This window comes from Micropterus salmoides, unplaced genomic scaffold (assembly GCF_014851395.1).
Source record: "Micropterus salmoides isolate LMB-PRFRI ecotype aquatic unplaced genomic scaffold, ASM1485139v1 Ms_hic_scaffold_15, whole genome shotgun sequence".
Classification (NCBI taxonomy): domain Eukaryota; kingdom Metazoa; phylum Chordata; class Actinopteri; order Centrarchiformes; family Centrarchidae; genus Micropterus; species Micropterus salmoides.
In genome coordinates, this window is record NW_024040596.1 from 29,677,030 (window position 1) to 29,689,630 (window position 12,601).

Below are 12,601 nucleotides of genomic sequence, written 5' to 3' on the forward strand. Positions count from 1 at the left end.
TTCAGGCCTATGCAGAACAGCAGTGGGGATAGTGCATCACCTTGGTATATGCTGCACTTGATGGTGACTTGTTCAGGCCTATGCAGAACAGCAGCGGGGACAGTGCATCACGTTGGTATATGCCGCACTTGATGGTAACTTGTGCAGTTGGCTTTGAGTTGGCTTCCAGACTTGTTTTCCACAGCCCCATTGAGTTCTTGATGAAGGCTATTAGTGTCCTGTTGATCTTGTACATTTCCAAGCATTCTAGTATCCATGGATGTGGCATTGAGTCGTAGGCTTTCTTGTAGTCAATCCAGGTGCACAGATTGGTCGGCGTGGTCTTGCAGTCTCAAGTGACTGCTCTATCAACCAGTAGCTGTTGCTTGGCTCCCCTGGTATTACTACCTATTCCCTTCTGGGCCCTGTCCATGTATTGAGCCATGTGCCTACTCATCTTAGCCGCTATGATGCCTGACAGGAGCTTCCATGTTGTGCAGAGGCAGGTTATTGGCCGGTAGTTGGATGGGATTGTTCCCTTCTGGGGATCCTTCATGATCATTGGGTTAACCATTCTGGATGGGTCCCATCCATCAGCAGTTGGTTCATTTGTGCTGCCAGGCATTCATGGAGTGCAGTTAGTTTCTTCAGGCAGTAGGTGTGGATCATGTCAAGGCCTGGTGCTGTCCAGCTCTTCATACCTGACACTCTTTCTTGGATGTCTGCCATTATAATGGTTACTGGATCTTGTTCTGGGACATTGCTGTGGTCTGTTCTTAGATCCACTAGCCACTGAGCATTTGTGTTGTGGGATGCCTCTTTCTCCCATATGTTCTTCCAGTACTGTTCAGTCTCAGCCCTGGGTGGATTTGATCTTGTGTTATTACCCTGCCACTGAGAGTACACTTTGGATGGTTTGGTGGAGAACATCCGTTCCCTTGTATCTCTTTAGGCGGGTAGCCAGAGTGGTATTTCTTATGTAGCCCCATCCTTGAACCTTTCTGTAGCTCTGAGAGCTGACTAACCTCTCTTCTCCTCCATGGGGGTAAGTCTCTTTGTGGCTTATAGCCAAGCATCTCTAGGAACACTATTGCTGTGGCTTTAGGAAGGATAGTATGTAGTGCTGCATTCACATCTTCTAGCAGACTTTCAGAGGGTACTTTGTCACTTAGCTATGGCAATCTTGGTCGTTGTACTTGGGGGTCCAGCTTAGTTATGATCTTCAATCGTAGATCAGTCGCCCTTATGTTGAGTCATTCTGTGCCGTAAGGGCTTGTTGTTATTGGGGCTTGGGACCCAATCTCTGAGTGTGGGGATGATGATGACATCTCCTGTCTGACCTGTTCACCAAAAAAAAAAAAAACAATGCAAAATTGAGGAATAAGATTTATATACTCATATTATAAACACAAAGAAAATCGGATAACGAGATTTTTTTTCGTTTTCCGTTTTTTAATATCAAAACGAAAAACTAAATAGTGAAACGAAAAACGGTTTGTTTCCCGTTCTTCGTTTCCCTATTTACTAATGGTAATTGGGAAACTAGCCGTTTTTTACGATTTTGTTTTTTTAGTTTCAAAACGAAAATCCATTGGCCGCATCTAAATGCCTTCTTTTCTTAGGTGGAGATAGATGAGGAGACTGATTGTGTGCTCTGAGAGAACTGTGCCTCCACAGTTCTCTCAGGGCACACTCTTGTCCTTGTCAGTAATGCAATTCAATGCCACTAATAACTGTTTCAAATGCTCTGTATCTAAAATCAGTCCATTGCCTCCACTGATATGGTAATTTGCAGGAAGAGGTAAATTGTCCTCCCCCTCATCCTGTGGCTTCCAACTCTAGAGAAAGAGGATCACAATTGATAAAGAAGTAACCTTCATTTAGACATTTGCATCCTTCGTCAGGTGAGCCCTGCAAAAGGCCAATCCTTAAGTTTTAACAGCAGCTGTATTGTGTTTGGTACTTGTTTCAGTTTGGAGCAGACAATGTGACGTCTCTGTACAAGAGAACATTGGAACTCGATATTGAGTAAAAGACGCTGCTGATAAAAAAAACGTGAAGCTGGAGGTGGAGAAATTAGAGTACGCAAAGAAGGAAAATCAGTAACATAATTTATTTTAGGCATGGCAGGCCTAAACCATTAAACTAACCTTTTACATTGCTTTGTTTCAAGAATGGGAGAACAGAGGACAACAACTGCAAGTGAAAGAAATAAAGGCCTGTTGTTGTCTTTACATGAAGAATTGCTGTGTGATGGTGTCTCTCACAGCCCTGCCACTTGGATGGTCCAGGGTGATGGGTTCCACCACATCAGGGGGTTGTGGGTTGACAGGAGGGGCCCTCTCCTTCCTGATTGTTGTAATGTTGTGTAGCACAACACATGCAGAAATTATTCTGCAAGCCCAGTCTGGGGCCACTCTGAGCCCACGCAAGCAGGTGACGCGAGCTTTTAAAATACCAAATGTCATTTCAATCCTGACCCTGGTTTTGGTCAGGGCTGCATTATATCGAGTTTGTGGCCCTGCGTCAGGGTCAGGATAGGCTCTCATTAAAACAGGCAGGCAGGCGTACCCTCTGTCCCCAATCAGCACTCCACTGAACAACCCTGTAGAAAAAAAAAGGAATATTGCCATGGTCAGTTTAACAAATTGTTGTTTAAAGAACAATACGTGTAATGTAGTTACTATACCCTGCTCAGGTCTGTGGCACAGTGCAGACTCCCTAAAGATCTGGGAGTCATGGACCGAACCTGGCCACTTTGCTTCAATGCTTGTGACAATGCACTGGTGGTCACAGGACACCTGCAAAAGCATTTGTTTGATAGCTTCAAAAAAAATCTATTTAAGTCAATGTAACATCAATGTGAACTCCATGGTGGAAAGTAACTTTGACAACTGTGCTGTGTGAAAATTTCCATATGCGGTAAATGTGAATAACCTTTCAATTATTCAGGCTACTGCAACTTCTGCAAGCCATTAGTATGCAGGTGCCCAAACAATGAGTATTTCTACATACATGACAATATGTCAAATAAAACCAAAGTAGCATATAACCTACAACTCTACGCATTGTATTGCTATTGATGTGACAACTGGATGCGAAGCAAGATTTACCTGAACATTGAAGCTGTGAAACGACTTCCGATTTACGTTATCGGCTTCATTGTCACCCAGGCGTGCAGAGATGGGAATATGGGTGCAGTCTATTGCCCCAATTACTCTGGGGAACAGTAAAGGATTCAGATGCATTTAAAGTAAAACATTATATGCCATAGTACTACATACTACATCATTTATGTATCAAATAGTCACGTACCTGCTATGTCATAAAATCCCTCTTTTATAGACTGCGTGGTCAAGTGGCCAGGGAACACAACAAATGCATCCAGTAAGTCTGTTAGTGCACGTGCCACCTTGTGAACTGTCCTACAGACTGTATTTTTGCTCAGGTTTTCTGCATCACCCACAGCATACATGAAAGTACCTGTAGCAAAATACCTTACAGCAATGCATACAGTCTGCGAACTGTAATTGCACAACTCCGGCGTGTGGCACTCGTAATGTATGGCTCAAGCAGCTGACACAGATACGTCACTCCTTCTGATGAGAATCCATATCGTTCATAGCAGACCTCATCAGATAACGCCAAAGGGTTTTGCTGGTCTCTTAAGGTTCTGGCCCTCCTGAGAGACCTACCCTCGATCTGCTCACCAAGTTCCAATGGATCTTCTAGGAATGGTGACGCCATTTCCAAGAGAGCTGATTGGTCAGTGGACGGCGTTTTTATAGAGTTGATCTCTTATCTGGAACATAACCTGCTCCAGGTCAGGTTAGCCATTCAGCATAAGTTACCATGGCGATCTACCCTGGTAAGAAGTGAACCACCGTCCTGGTACTGAAAACCCAGGGTTAACCCCGAAGTTACTGGACTAGCTCAAATCCTGCTTTGTGGTACAGGCCCCAGATCTCAATGAGGATAACAAAAACACATTAAAAATACCAGGTGTAAACACAAAGGTTAAGATCGGACTGTTAATATCCGGGTAACGTATCCAGATGCAGATCACATTTTAATACGCAGTTTCATGATAAATGGGGATGTGGAGGTTTTAGGTATTGAAGGTGTTGCCATCACTGATTTATCATCATTTTATGTACTATTGGTTGCTCCCCCTCTGAAATAACCCAAAGCTAAGACAGGTGTGAAAATGCAGATCTAATGTGATGAAGCACAAAAGGTGGAGGGTGGAAAATTCTTTGTCTTGAGTTCATCAAAGTTATCAATAACTGGAATCAAGGCACAGATGTATCATAACCTAAATCAGCAGAACATTTTATGAATGTTGTTTCTCTATGAAAGCCCAGCCTCACTGCACGTACATTATGCTCAAAATGATCTTAAACTGATGATGTACCACATCATGAGCACATCTAATATCCTGATTTACATCCACTCCACCTTTCTTAATTAGTCATACCAGAACACTCTTAAACAAACACATATTTCATATTCATCAACCAGCTTCTCAAACTGCTTTTCAGACATGAGGCGCAGAGGGTTCAGTGCTCGTAAAGTAAACACGACATGTAGTTTTATTTCCCCTCACAACATTTGCAGTACAAGTTAGTTTTAACTATTAATGATACTTTCATAAAACATGTCGACTCCAACACCGGATGACTAACTGCAGCGGTGCAATGTAACTAAGTACATTTAGTCAAGTAGTGTACTGAACACATGAAGAATTTATCAAAGATTATGATTTGTTTAACTACATTATGTTTTGTTAAACTAAACAGTTTAGCAACAGTTTTAAACAATTAGTCGATCAATCAATTAGGTTACGTTCAGACTGCAGGCCTTAATGCTCAATTCCGTTTTTTTCTAATAGTTGTTAGATCCCGAGTTACCCCTGTTGAGGAGGTACTGGACCAGCTCTCCGTCTGAAAGGGTCCGATCCTCTAGGCCTATGGGTATGACCCTATTGGGTATAACTGAGGACTGTTGCTGGTGTCGAAGAGATTCGCCTAGCTTCTAACTTCTTCTTCCGAATGCCTACCCTGCTTACTCTGAAATGGCACCTGACTGAATAGTCCTAGAGCCAAATACCACCCCAGCTACGCCCCTCAGTGCACTTGGTGTAGTTGCTAGGATTGTGTTTAGTGGCCAGGAAAATAACCCCCAAGGATAAGTTAATTTCGTTGGCTAGAGCAACCTATAAGAACCTTAAAGATGTTAAACATACTTTACCTAATAAATTACTACCTTAGTGAAGAAATAAATTCAGTGTCTACTACTGGTACTTTAAATGCAGTGATTATATATTTTATTGCAAAATTAAACAAGGGCAAGCATACAACTTAAACTGATCAAAACTTGAGTAAACTGATAAAACCTCTCAAATTCAAAACCTGATTATGATAGCTGAGCTTGAGTATTTTGATGTCTTCTTTTTTGGAGAGAAGGGGAGGGGAAGGAGTCGTCCTGGCCAAGGAGATCTTTCCCTCTTCTGTGGATCTGAATAACACGACATCACACGTCGTGTTATTCTTCTACAAATGCGGATTTGGACCAAATATGAAAGTGGCCCAAAAGATCAGATTCCATGTGACTTGGCCTGTTCACATAAAGAGATCAGATCTGAGTCACATTTGAGCAAAAAAAAAAAAATAATAATCAGATTTGGGTCACTTTGCCCACTTTTGCCTGCAGTCTGAATGTAGCCTTAGTGTTCAGCTGCTTTTCCACTGAGTTATTGTAATAATTGTAATGGTTGTTAATAACGTTGAGGTTTGGACACAAACAAGTCTCTAAAACTGTTGGGCTCTGGGTAACTGTGATGGCAGAATCTTTACAAAACAAACAAAAAAAATTGATGGAGGAAATAATCAGCAGATCCAGAATGAAAAGAAAAGAATCATTAGCAGTCTGATGCTAAACAGTTCATTATGAGCTCCAGCTCAACAACTACAGCAGCAACATCCTGCTTTACATTAATGAGGAGGAAGAAGAAGAATCTGATCAGAGGAGACATAATACAACAGGGACATTTTACTGCTGTAATACTGTAAGGAAATTTTTCCTGAGTATACTCACATACTTTTACTGAAGTAACTCTTTCAAAGCCAATACGTCCTCACACCTAAACGGCAATATGAACATTTCCCGTAGCAGTCCAGGGACAGGTTTGCCAAAAATGTTGTCAAAAAAGGTCACAGTTTGTTTAGGTTTAGGCAACAGAATTACTTGGTAAGGTTTAGGAAAAGATCCGGGTTTGGGTAAAAGTAAGTTACATAAGTCATGTGACGGAAGTCAGTAACGTTATTTAACTTAAAACTTAACTCCACACTACTTGGTTTCACATGGGACTTGAACACTGGTCGACGGTGTGAAAGTCCTGGGTTTGATCCCCACCGCCCCATCCTGCCCCTGTAATCAGACTTGCACTGTTTAAAATCCATCTTCTCACTTTTGCTATCGTTGTATGGCCACTAGAGGTTGCTAAAAATTTACATAAAAATGGGTCCTAATAAGCTAGACAATAGGGGTGTGACGAGACACTTAACCCACAAGATCGAGATGAGACGAGATTTTAACACTATTTTTAAGATATCTTTCATGCTGAATTATATAAAAACTTTGAGCATTAAACACTGATTATTTTTTCTGCTCCAGTTTATGGTGAAAATGTTTTTATTTATGTAAAGACCAGAATCTAAGTCGGTGCAACTCTCAGTCATTCTGTGCTGCTCTCAGATCTGTTTCTCTTGTAGATCAACTTATTTAATATCATCCCTGCTGAGTCATGATTTAGTCTTCCCTCTTCTTTTGTGTCTTTGTTTGGGGAAGTAACCTCTTTAAATGTGACTGTGGCACCTTTTCACCTCAATAATAAATTATTTAATTTTAATTCAGTTTGAAACTCCTGGACTTTAATAGCTCCTGTGTTTCAGCAGCTTTTCTGCTCATGGTCAAAACTTTCTGCACATTCAGAATCTCTCCCACGTAGGCTATCTGTGTTCTCTGACATGAAAAGGCAGAATATTACCAGACTAACGTCATCATTTAATGAGAAGTCTACATTATTGATCCGCTGGTTGTAACATTATCCCTTCAGACCGTTTGACCAACGCAGTTTGACTGGATGTTCTATGTGAAACTGAAACACTCACCATAAATCCACACACGTTAACTTCAGCAGCTCATAAAGTGCTCACAGTCCCAAACACAGCAAGGTTGCGCCTCAAGTTTTAGATGTTTGTGTAGCAAAACTCTACCAGCTACTTTAGGCTACCACTCGTCACAGCTGTCTAGACTCACAGCGCAAACGGTGCAGGTCAGTTGATTCAGGGCATACGCCGATGTGGCATCAGCTGGGCGGAGTTGATTCGCTCTGTGAGTCAGTTATCAATTATAATTACATTTGTATTTCACTGCAGAAGAAAATTAATATGTGGCTTTACAGCATGTGAAAAATGTGAATCCGTGAGTCTCGCAAGACAGCTTTTTACCTGAAGAGAAATCTCGCGTCACACGCCTACTGTACAAATAATTAACCTACGGACATTTTTCAGGTGAAGAAGGGATGTTCACTGCAGGACTAAAAATAGTTGCCAATTAATCAACTCATGGTTTCAGCTGTGCTTGTATAAAAGAGCTAACAGAGAGAATACTGGACTCGTCAGATGACACAAACACGACTCCACATGAAACACCATGTGGAGGTGGAAACAAGCTGCTGTCATATCATCTCAACAGGTGATATCAGATGTTGTTTCTGCTGCAAACAATTTGCCTAAAATAATTCACTGAATCTATATATTTTAGAACCAAACATCAATCAGACAGTCAGAGCTCTTTGTAGGAAACAACTATCAAAGGTATCAACTCTATCAATGAAATCCTCATCATTCCACGTATGTTTAGTGCATTAATAAAACAGGTTTACAGTATTTACCATAAATATTATCAGGGATTTTAGAATTGTCTTTAGACAAACACATTCCTCGCTGTGACTGACTGCTGCATTGCGTCCATCATAACATTATAGAACATGTTTTTTTGCCAGTAATCACATGGGATTTGTGGAGTTAATGTGGACTAAATGTCACCTAAATTATATCCAATTATGCTAAAGATATCCATAAAATGATGATATGCAGACAAAGAGTTATTCTCATTATTCAGGATCATGTATCCACAGAGACGGTGGGATGTAAACGGCTCTGCCGTGCAGAGAAGGGAGAGAATCCAACAGGGAGAACAAGTAAAGGTCATCACAGAGGAAAGTGAGCTTAATGTCACCTAACAAGCGCTCCAGGGGATTCTGGGAGTGCGAGTTTTGTTTGAAAGGCTCGCTCGTATCTGTGAACATGGAGAGAAGAGTATTTTTAATATTATCTGTCTTCCATAACAGGGAAGGGGTATGAATATTTATGGTCACATTTTAGTTGAGGTATTTTATAATATAGAGAATCTTGTAGAAAAACAATGTATTAAGACACTAAATCCAACGTTTGACAGTAAAGAAAACTTTCAAAGTCAACACAGAGGTGACGCAAACACTAATAAACAACAATATAAAAGAAATTGGAAATAAAATAACCACGGTGCAGGACAGCGTGGCAGCCTTCAAATAAATGTCACCAACTGGATGTCAGAAATAACTCGGCTCTGTTTGTCTGTGGAAACAGACAAAAGTGTTTTGGTTTTGATCCCCTCACAGGAAATATAACACATAGCTACAGCCTGCTGAACACCTCTCAGAAAACTAAAGCTTCTGACCCATTAAACAGCATCACAACTCCACATCAGCAGCTGCCACCATCAATCATCTGAGAGGAGCAGGAAGCCGCAACATGAAATCAGACAGACAGACAACGCGCTGTAGGTTATTACACTCCAATATCTCATGTCAGAGGGACGGATGCCGGAAATAGACACAGCACCATTACACTTGTGATGCGTCTCATTCTGTGGAGATAGGAGAGGAGGGAGATAAGAGCCTCAGAGGGTCCAGATACAGCAAGAAGGAAAACACGCCATCAGGAAGCAAAATGATTCCTTGGACAGTTCACAGCTCCGGGTTTCTCATCTTTCTCTCAGTTTGTGACTCCGTGTTGAGCTTCGAAACTCTCATGACCCCTCCTGCAGTTTAAAGTATTTAATCAGTTTGTGCTGATACGAAACAGTTGCAAATGAACGGAAAGCAAATGGAGCGGACCCAAGACAGGGTACCAGCGGGGCCTTAAAAGTATTAAATTTTGTTTACAAATGTCTTAAATCTTTTCACATCCATTTGTAGGATTAAGTAAATGCTGAATAAATATTTTTTCTGTGTGTGATTTTACAATATAGCCTACTCCGTTTGGTGTTACTGGATGTTATACAGCAGTAGGTCTACAGGTAACGTTACCGTTTACTTCACTGTTTAGCTTTACATTCTGGACTGCGGTGCACAAGCTCTGGCATCAAAGCTGTGACTCGAATGAGTCAGTTGTTAGGAAAGAAAACAAGACGTCTCTAAAGTGCGGCTAACAAGCTAATGTTAGTTGTTAGCTCAGAATGGGCAAGTGTCTGAAGTTCAGAAGGCCAGAGTGGCGCTGAGGATAGCACAACAAGCGGCTCAGTGTGCGAGTCAGTCACACTATGGCGAGCGCTAATGAAACAGGAACCTGCAAGACCCGCCTGCAGGTTCCTGGTCAGTGAATGTTACAACAGCACCAGAGAGACAGTTGTGTCTGAGACGAGGACGGTGTCTGTGTGTCAGCTTTGCCCCACTCTTGTAGGGTAAAGTTATGTGATGGAAACAGCCGACATGCTAACGCACATTAAACTTAACTTACATCTCCCAGATGCGCCGATCACCGGGACGAGGAAACCCAACTCCTTATCCCTGCTGCCTTCAAGCCAGTACTATTTCAAGCATCCTTTAGATGCATAAACAGGGTGAATCACTAAGTTATTGGCATATTATCCAGCCACGGTGTAACTAATTGTAACAACAATTTATTTTGTATTTTTGGTTTCACACCATAAGTTCTTAGTGCGACAAATATTGTATTCATTTTATGTTATCAGAGAACAAACAAACCCCAAAAAGTGATTGTGTATTAAATATGAATGTGATTATAATAAATATAATAATGTTTTATTGAATTCAGGTAACTTCGTAATTAATCATTTTCTTGGGCTTAAAATTGATACAGATTTTCCATTACTACGGCAGTGAAGTTAGCCTTAAATTTCATCCTAGGTGTTATTAAAAAGTTCTTAAAAAGTCTTAAATTTAACTCAGAGAATCCTGGGGGTACCCTGCAAAAGCACGACTCAGAACCAGGCAGTAAGCAAACAAATCTGGTAAGGAGTAGGCTGAGGCAAGGTCAGAAAATAGTATAACGACGAAACACTGGCAAACTCCTGGAACACTAGACATGAAGTACTACAACAAACTGGCACAGAGACGGGAAGGTAGCCCCGCCCTAAAGCCTCCCCTGCTTTCTAGTCTATTTCCCTCTAAATGGGACCATAATTTACTAAATGAACATCATGCTGTATTGAAGAAGACTTGAAACTAGCGACCGAGACCATAAACTCATTAGGAAATTGTTTACTGAGGTAAACTGAGGTCCAGACCTCTCAGATGGTCAGGATCAGGTCTGCTTACTGTCCCTAGAGGACCTCTCCAGATGCTGTCTTATCTCTCTTTTTGTATCTCCACTTTTTTGTTTTTTTCTCGTTGAGCTGCTCTTTTCTGTACGATTGAACCACCACTTTCCGTTCTTTACACTGCAGGAGTGCTAATCGTCTGACCACACAAGCCTCAGTAACTCATCTGTTAGTTCAGTGAATCCGACTGAAGTACCCAGTCACGCTTAATAAAGCAAGACATCCATCCATAAGCTTTTCTCTGCCTCCTGTGTGAAATGCCTCTCTGACTAGGTGAGAGGACACCCGGAGCCATCACTTTGGCCGAACGAGTTCACGTCGTCAAATTTAGCCGACAAACGCTGCTCTGCATCCATAACTAACAGAGAGTTCCGTCACTTCAGATGCTGCTTAAATGGTTTGTGAAGGTGGTTTTCATGACATATCCTCTGTGCCCCCATCACTCCCCAACTCTCCCTCTTTCCTGCCTGTCGACTGGGTGACCTGAGCTGCTTCAGGTTGTAATAACTCATGAATGAAGAGCCGCTGGCTGCCGGGGAGCTAATTTTAAACTCTCCCTGAAATGGCAAGAATTTTAAATGGTCCCAAAATGAAGGTCTAGACTGCACTGCCCTGCTGAGGAGCTGTGACAGAGACACAGCGAGGAGGAGGGAAGTAATCGCGACCACTAACTCACAAAGTTCACGGCCATGTGAGTGATGGATACTGATAAAGAGAGGCTATTTCTGGAAGCTGCCGGCTGAGTCGTGACTTGGAAAGATGATTCCCCCCCCTTCTCTAACTCACCTGTAGGAATAAAATAGAAGCTTTAGAGATATTTGTACACAGCCACAGAAGAAGCCTTGTGAGGCCGGCTGGTAGAGTTTCATGACAGGTGGCTCACCTTCATGACTGAACAAAATCAAACATTGTCTGACCTGTCATATGCAATCAGGGGACAACTGGTGCAACACTGCTTTCAAAATTATTTTAATGTGATTTGTTGACATATTTATTGTTTTGGGGGTGACTGTGCACAAGTGCATGTTGAGTATTTATTAAATGTAAATGCTCTGTATTTGTAGAGCGCCTTTCTAGTCTTCCGACCACTCTAAGCGTTTTTACATCGCATTCACCCATTCAAACACCGATGGAACAGCCATCGGGGGCGATTCGACACGCTGAACCGCCGATCTTCCAATTAGCAGGCAACCCACTAACCTCTGAGCCACAGCCTGCATTACTAGTACTGTTTTTTTTTGTTTGTAATTCAGGCACGGCACAGCATACCTGTACATAAACTTGTGCAAATCTATTCTATTCATCTATCAAGCGGTTTCAAAGCTAAATGTTACTTTATTTTTTAATGACAAACTGACTTTTCTTATATTATCTTCTAAATTGACAAACATAATGGGTGTAATCCAGGAGTCAATTTGAACGGAATTAAAAAAAAGTTCTGTTACCATTGACTAACATACATATTTTTTCTGAAATAAGGTCTATGGGGCAGAAGGGAGGGAGGCTCTCTATTAACCAGTATTATTTTAACCAATAATATTGTGTCTGACGATTTCCGGATCATGAAATTGCAGCTCAGCAGCTCGCTAACAACTGCTGGTCAACATTGTGTTTGAGCCACCACAAAGTTCATCCTTACGGACTTGTCTAACAACAGAGACAGAAAATGTGTCAATGAGAACAAGTGCATGATGAATTTAGCTGCATTAAAACACAGTGAAGGTGATCAGACAGCAGGATTCACTTTCTCCTAAAAAAAAAAAAATAGCGTTTGTGTGAAACAAGTTAAATGCATCACTAAAATCCCATTGAGTGTCTACATTCACAAAGCCAAAGTTACTGGACATGTTGATTTATTGTTTAATATTTCCCACCCGACACGCGGGAACATGTTGGCATGTTTAGTAGTCCTGATGCTGATGTGGAAATCTGTGCTGCCATGTGAGTGGGGGGG

The 12,601-nt window shown here is 41.6% G+C and overlaps 1 pseudogene; it reads right to left on the bottom strand.

The window, feature by feature from the left end:
* Positions 1–2,210: 2,210 nt before the first annotated feature.
* On the bottom strand, positions 2,211–3,726 carry LOC119903567 (annotated as a pseudogene).
* Between the last annotated feature and the right edge of the window lie 8,875 nt (positions 3,727–12,601).